This window comes from Salvelinus alpinus, chromosome 21 (assembly GCF_045679555.1).
Source record: "Salvelinus alpinus chromosome 21, SLU_Salpinus.1, whole genome shotgun sequence".
NCBI classification, from domain to species: domain Eukaryota; kingdom Metazoa; phylum Chordata; class Actinopteri; order Salmoniformes; family Salmonidae; genus Salvelinus; species Salvelinus alpinus.
The window spans coordinates 15,833,817-15,840,432 of NC_092106.1; positions in this window are offsets into that span (position 1 = coordinate 15,833,817).

The window sequence follows — 6,616 nt, forward strand, 5'->3', positions numbered from 1 at the left end:
AAAGTCCATTTGATGTCAAACAGCAGTCCAGGACTTTAAAAATGTAATTTCATGTTGTCCTGGTTTGCAGAATAGGATGTCTTCCTTAATTGACCTCCCATAAACGTAACGGACATATACCAGGAGCTGTGCCAGGCCCGCCACGTCTGTTGTCTCATCCAGCTGTAACACATAGAATTCCCTGGCTTGTATGCCAAGCAGTAATTGTTTCAAAACATCTCCTGCCATGTCACTGATGCGATGTGAAACAGTGTTGTTTGATGAAGACATTGTCTGTATAGTTGTTTTAACCTTTTCCCCCAGCATTGTCCCAGCCATATCTGCGGCAGCAGGAAGAATTAAGTCCTTCACAATAGTATAGGGCTTGCCTGTCCTAGCCACTCGGTAGGTCACCATATAAGACTCTTCTAGCCCCTTCTTATTAATGGTATCTGTTGCTTTTATACATGTCTTACTACTCGAAAGTTGTCTTCATTCTCGCTCCAAAAACTCCCGTGGCTTATTTTTCAAATTGGCATGTTTTGTTTCCAAATGTCTGCGCAAGAGTGAAGGTTTCATCGAGTTGTGAGATAGTACTTTTGCACATATAACACACTGTGGCTGAGGAAAGGCACTACTCCCAATATAAGTGAACCCCAAATCAATCTAGTTCTCATCATATTTGCGCCTCTTCGATGGTCCAACATCCCTGTCTGTTCGGTGCTTTCACGGGTAAGGGGGCAGTAGCTCTTCAGCTGCATCAGATTCACAACTGTCAGTGTCCATGCTAGCTGGGTTAACAACAAATGTAGAATTACTGATGCTAGCATTGGATGTGCTCGTGGAAGCAGAACAACTTGTGTCGTCGACAGGTGCAAGTGTAGTACTGCTGGTAGTAGCAGTACTACCAGTAGAGCTGGTATGTGTCTCTATGGACACTTTTTTTAACCATTTATCCATTTTCGAGCAAACGGAATGAGCAGCAGCTACGTTTGGCTACATATGGACCGTTAGTGGAATTCCCGCGAGAGAGTAACGGTTAATGTGATTGGATGTTAATTTTTTGACTAGGCTACCTGTATTTGACATTGTGTTGTTATTTCACTGAACACTAGATGGTTTAATTTTATTTTTGACAGTGAAACGAGGCTACTCAGGCGAGAAAAAAACCTCACCCAAATGTATAGCCCCGTTGGAAAATATAAATGGACTGTTTGAAAATGTGAAGATTAGTTTTTTTGTAAAAAAAAAAAGAAAATGTATATACAGTGGGGCAAAAAAGTATTTAGCCACCAATTGTGCAAGTTCTCCCACTTAAAAAAATGAGAGAGGCTTGTAATTTTCATCATAGGTACACTTCAACTATGACAGACAAAATTAGAAAAAGAATCCAGAAAATCACATTGTAGGATTTTTAATGAATTTATTTGCAAATTATGGTGGAAAATAAGTATTTGGTCAATAACAAAAGTTTATCTCAATACTTTGTTATATACCCTTTGTTGGCAATGACAGAGGTCAAACATTTTCTGTAAGTCTTCACAAGGTTTTCACACACTGTTGCTGGTATTTTGGCCCATTCCTCCATGCAGATCTCCTCTAGAGCAGTGATGTTTTGGGGCTGTTGCTGGGCAACACGGACTTTCAACTCCCTCCAAAGATTTTCTATGGGGTTGAGATCTGGAGACTGGCTAGGCCACTCCAGGACCTTGAAATGCTTCTTACGAAGCCACTCCTTCGTTGCCCGGGCGGTGTGTTTGGGATCATTGTCATGCTGAAAGACCCAGCCACGTTTCATCTTCAATGCCCTTGCTGAAGGTAGGCTTTGTTACTTTGGTCCCAGCTCTCTGCAGGTCATTCACTAGGTCCCCCCGTGTGGTTCTTGTGATCATTTTGACCCCACGGGGTGAGATCTTGCGTGGAGCCCCAGATCGAGGGAGATTATCAGTGGTCTTGTATGTCTTCCATTTCCTAATAATTGCTCCCACAGTTGATTTCTTCAAACCAAGCTGCTTACCTATTGCGGATTCAGTCTTCCCAGCCTGGTGCAGGTCTACAATTTTGTTTCTGGTGTCCTTTGACAGCTCTTTGGTCTTGGCCATAGTGGAGTTTGGAGTGTGACTGTTTGAGGTTGTGGACAGGTGTCTTTTATACTGATAACAAGTTCAAACAGGTGCCATTAATACAGGTAACGAGTGGAGGACAGAGGAGCTTCTTAAAGAAGAAGTTACAGGTCTGTGAGAGCCAGAAATCTTGCTTGTTTGTAGGTGACCAAATACTTATTTTCCACCATAATTTGCAAATAAATTCATTAAAAATCCTACAATGTACTGCATCGCAGTGCTAGCTACGCCACCAGAGTCTCTGGGTTCGCGCCCAGGCTCTGTCGCAGCCGGCCGCGACCGGGAGGTCCGTGGGGCGACGCACAATTGGCATAGTGTCGTCCGGGTTAGGGAGGGTTTGGCCGGTAGGGATATCCTTGTCTCATCGCGCTCCAGCGACTCCTGTGGCGGGCCGGGCACAGTGCGCGCTAACCAAGGGGGCCAGGTACACAGTGTTTCCTCCGACACATTGGTGTGGCTGGCTTCTGGGTTGGAGGCGCATTGTGTTAAGAAGCAGTGATTTTGTGATCACAATGTGATTTTCTGGATTTTTTTCCCTCATTTTGTCTGTCATAGTTGAAGTGTACCTATGATGAAAATTACAGGCCTCATCTTTTTAAGTGGGAGAACTTGCACAATTGGTGGCTGACTAAATACTTTTTTGACCAACTGTATATATATACATATATATTATTATTATTATTATTTTTAAATGTGAATCACATTTTTATTTTGCGTACCCCTGACGGCATTGCGCGTACCCCTGGGGGTACAAGTACCCCAGTTTGTGAATATCTGCGCTAGAGCAGCGGAAGGCGAATAATAATGACTAGAAAAGTACAGATAATTGGCAAAATAATGGAAACACTTGATTGAATGAGGGATACAAAGTATATGTTGAAAGCAGGTGCTTCCACACAGGTGTGGTTTCTTAGTTAATTAAGCAATCCCATCATGCTTAGCGTCATGTATAAAAATGCTGGGCAGGCCATTTTTTTCACCATTATTTTGTCTACGATGGCTATGCCCCCATAGGATGACAATGCCCCCATTCACAAGGCACGAGTGATCACTGAATGGTTTGGTGAGCATGAAAAAGATGTAGCCATATGCCATGTCAGTCTCAGTCACCAGATCTCAAACCAATTGAACACTTGTGGGAGATTTTGGACCGGCGCCTGAGAAAGTGTTTTCCACCACCATAAGAATGTATTTTTTATGATGGCATTTCTCATGGAATAATTGTGTCCCATCCCTCCACTTGTAGAATCTATGCCAAGGTGCAGTCCAATACAGTACAGTATAGTACAATACAGCTCAGTACAGTTCAGTACATTACAGTAGAGTAAAGGTTATGCCAACCCATGGCGACACGGGTTTGAATCCCACCACTGCCGCTTTCAGATAGACATCCCAAGACAGTGAGGGGTTGTTGGTGTTGTGCCTGAACCAAAATTTGATGGTTCAGGGTCGGAAAGTGCGAAAACGGCGGCAAGGCCAAAAAGACAACAACTACTGTTCCTGGGGTCCACATAAAACATAAAATACAGTCACACCCAAAATTATTGGCACTTTGGTAAAGATGAGCAAAAAAGACTATAAAATAAATAATGCAAAGCTATATTGCATGCAAAAAATATAAATATTTTGTTTAACAAGAAATACAAAAAAAATCTAAAAAAGATAGGTGTCAAAATGATTTGTGCTTTAGCTGTCGTTACCCCATCATAACCCAAAATATAAGCTTGTTTTACTCCAATGTCTTTAAACAATGTAAGTGTGAAGAAACACTGTATAAATTTGATATCATGGGTGGTCAGTCCTTGCATCCATAGCTCTGTGTGTGTGAATTCGAGAGTGGCTACATTGATTCAACCTCATCCCTTTGCTTTTAAGCAAAACAGGGGCGGGGAGAAGCTTTGTTATTGTTTCAATTAAGGATTCTAGCTTTAAAGTGAGTTATTTTGGGGTGGTTTGTTGTTTGGGGAGTTCTTATAGTGGGTTTATAGTGGCCTAGTATAGTAAGCTAGAGTGAGTACAATAACATCATACGCCATAGAATGGGTTTTCAACCTCTAACGAGTCACAACCCCGGATCCGGGATCCCCCCATCAAATAAGCTGACTAGCATAGCCTAGCCTAAAGCCACAGGGATATCATATAATAAAATGAAATCACAAGTCCAAGACACCAAATGAAAGCCATCATTTCTGATTTTTAAAATGTTTTACAGGGAAGACACTATGTATTTCTATTAGCTAACCACCATAGCAAAAGACACAACTTTTTTTTCCCACCATTTTTTTCCTGCATAGGTAGCTATCACAAATTCGACCAAATAAAGATATAAATAGTCACTAACCAAGAAACAACTTCATCAGATGACAGTCTGATAACATATTTATTGTATAGCATATGTTTTGTTAGAAAAATGTGCATATTTCAGGTATAAATCACAGTTCTACATTGCAGCTGCAATCTGAAATAGCGCCGAAGCAGCCAGAATAATTACAGAGACCAACGTCAAATACCTAAATACTCATCATAAAACATTTCTGAAAAATACACAGCGTACAGCAAATGAAAGACCAACATCTTGTGAATCCAGCCAATATTTCAGATTTTTTAAGTGTTTTACAGCGAAAACACAATATAGCATTATATTAGCTTACCACAATAGCCAGAAACACAAGCCATTTACCAGCAGCAAAGGTTAGCGATCGTAACAAACCAGCAAAAGATATATAATTTTTTACTAACCTTCATAAACTTCATCAGATGACAGTCCTGTAACATCATATTACACAATGCATATAGGGTTTGTTCGAAAATGTGCATATGTAGCGGCACAAATCATGGTTATACAATGTCAACAGTAGCCAAACTTCAAGCAATCTGTCCGGCGCCATCTTGGAGAGGCACCTAATCTAATCAATAACTAATCGTAAACTTGACTAAAAAATACAGGTTGGACAGCAAATGAAAGATACATTAGTTCTTAATGCAACCGCTGTGTTAGATTTTTTAAATTAACATTACTACGACATACAGCGTGCGTTACAGCGAGACCGCACCGAAATTAATGGCGGAATTATTGTTTAACATTTTTCAACATAAATACAAATTAACAGCATAAAGACTTCTTACTATTTGTTGAGCTTCCATCAGAATCTTGGGCAAGGTGTCCTTTGTCCATAATAATCGTTGCTCGGCTGTAGAATGCCCTCTTCAACTTTGGAACTAGCAGCAAACATTAGCTATGTGGCGCAGAGGTGTCCAACTGTTCATAACGCAGAACAAAGGAAATTCCGAAAATCGCAATATACTCATATAAACTGATATAACTCGGTTTAAAATAACTACGTTATGATGTTTCTAACACCTATATCGAATAAAATCAGAGACGGATATATCTAAAGCCGATAACGTGAGCTTCTCAGAATGCCATTCTGAGGTCTGTCTAGCGTCATGGCGAGCGATGAAAAGGGTGCACCCCTCGTGCCAAGCCTATTTATACTGCCTCAGATCTGCCTAGCAACACCATTCCAACTCTCAACGCTTGCTGACATCCAGGGGAAATCGCATGCAGTGCTTGTCGACCAATAGAATAATTGCAAATTATTTAACTGATCCAGGTACAGAGTTCCCAATTTCAGATTTCTCAACTCCTGACAGGAAGATTGCTCCAACTCGAGTTCTGTTTTACTCTCAGATATAATTCAAACGGTTTTAGAAACTAGAGAGTGTTTTCTATCCAATAGTAATAATAATATGCATATTGTACGAGCAAGAATTGAGTACGAGGCAGTTTAATTTGGGAACAAATCTTTACAAAGTCGAAATGGCGCCCCCATATTGACAAGAAGTTTTAAGCTCTCAAAATGTTTTAGTTTGAACATTCTGAAAGTTATGCGCCATTGAAAGGATTGTGGATACACAAAGCTTTATAATGTATGAATGGTAGCATCAAGCTGTGTTGAAGCAATCTAATAGGCCTCATGAGTGGCGCAGCGGTCTAAGTCACTGCATCAAGGCAAAGGGAGTCTACTTTGAATAATCCCAAATATGTTTTGATTTGAATAACACTTTTTGGTTACTACATGATTTCATATGTGTTATTTCATAGTTTATGTCTTCACTATTATTCCACAATGTAGATAATAGTAAAAATAAAGAAAAACCCCTGGAATTAGTAGGTGTGTCCAAACTTTTGACTGGTACAGTATATTGATCCACTATGTTTACTGTTAGATTGGATGACAATATTTCGCTGTTGATATTGACATATTGCTGACACAATGGGACATAAATATGCTATTGGTGAGCTAATATGTTGCATTTTATCAGTCAAAGCAGAAAGCTGTAGCCTGTGGTGGCTTTTTACATGGCTAATGGCTAAATTGACAGGTGGGCTAAATCGATAGGTCAGCCAGGCTACACAGGCATTTCTTCTATCAGGTGTTCCCGCCTAAATGTGTCTGGAAAAATAGCTTGAGGTGTTTTGGTCGTCATTCTGACCATCCCATTAGTCGGGG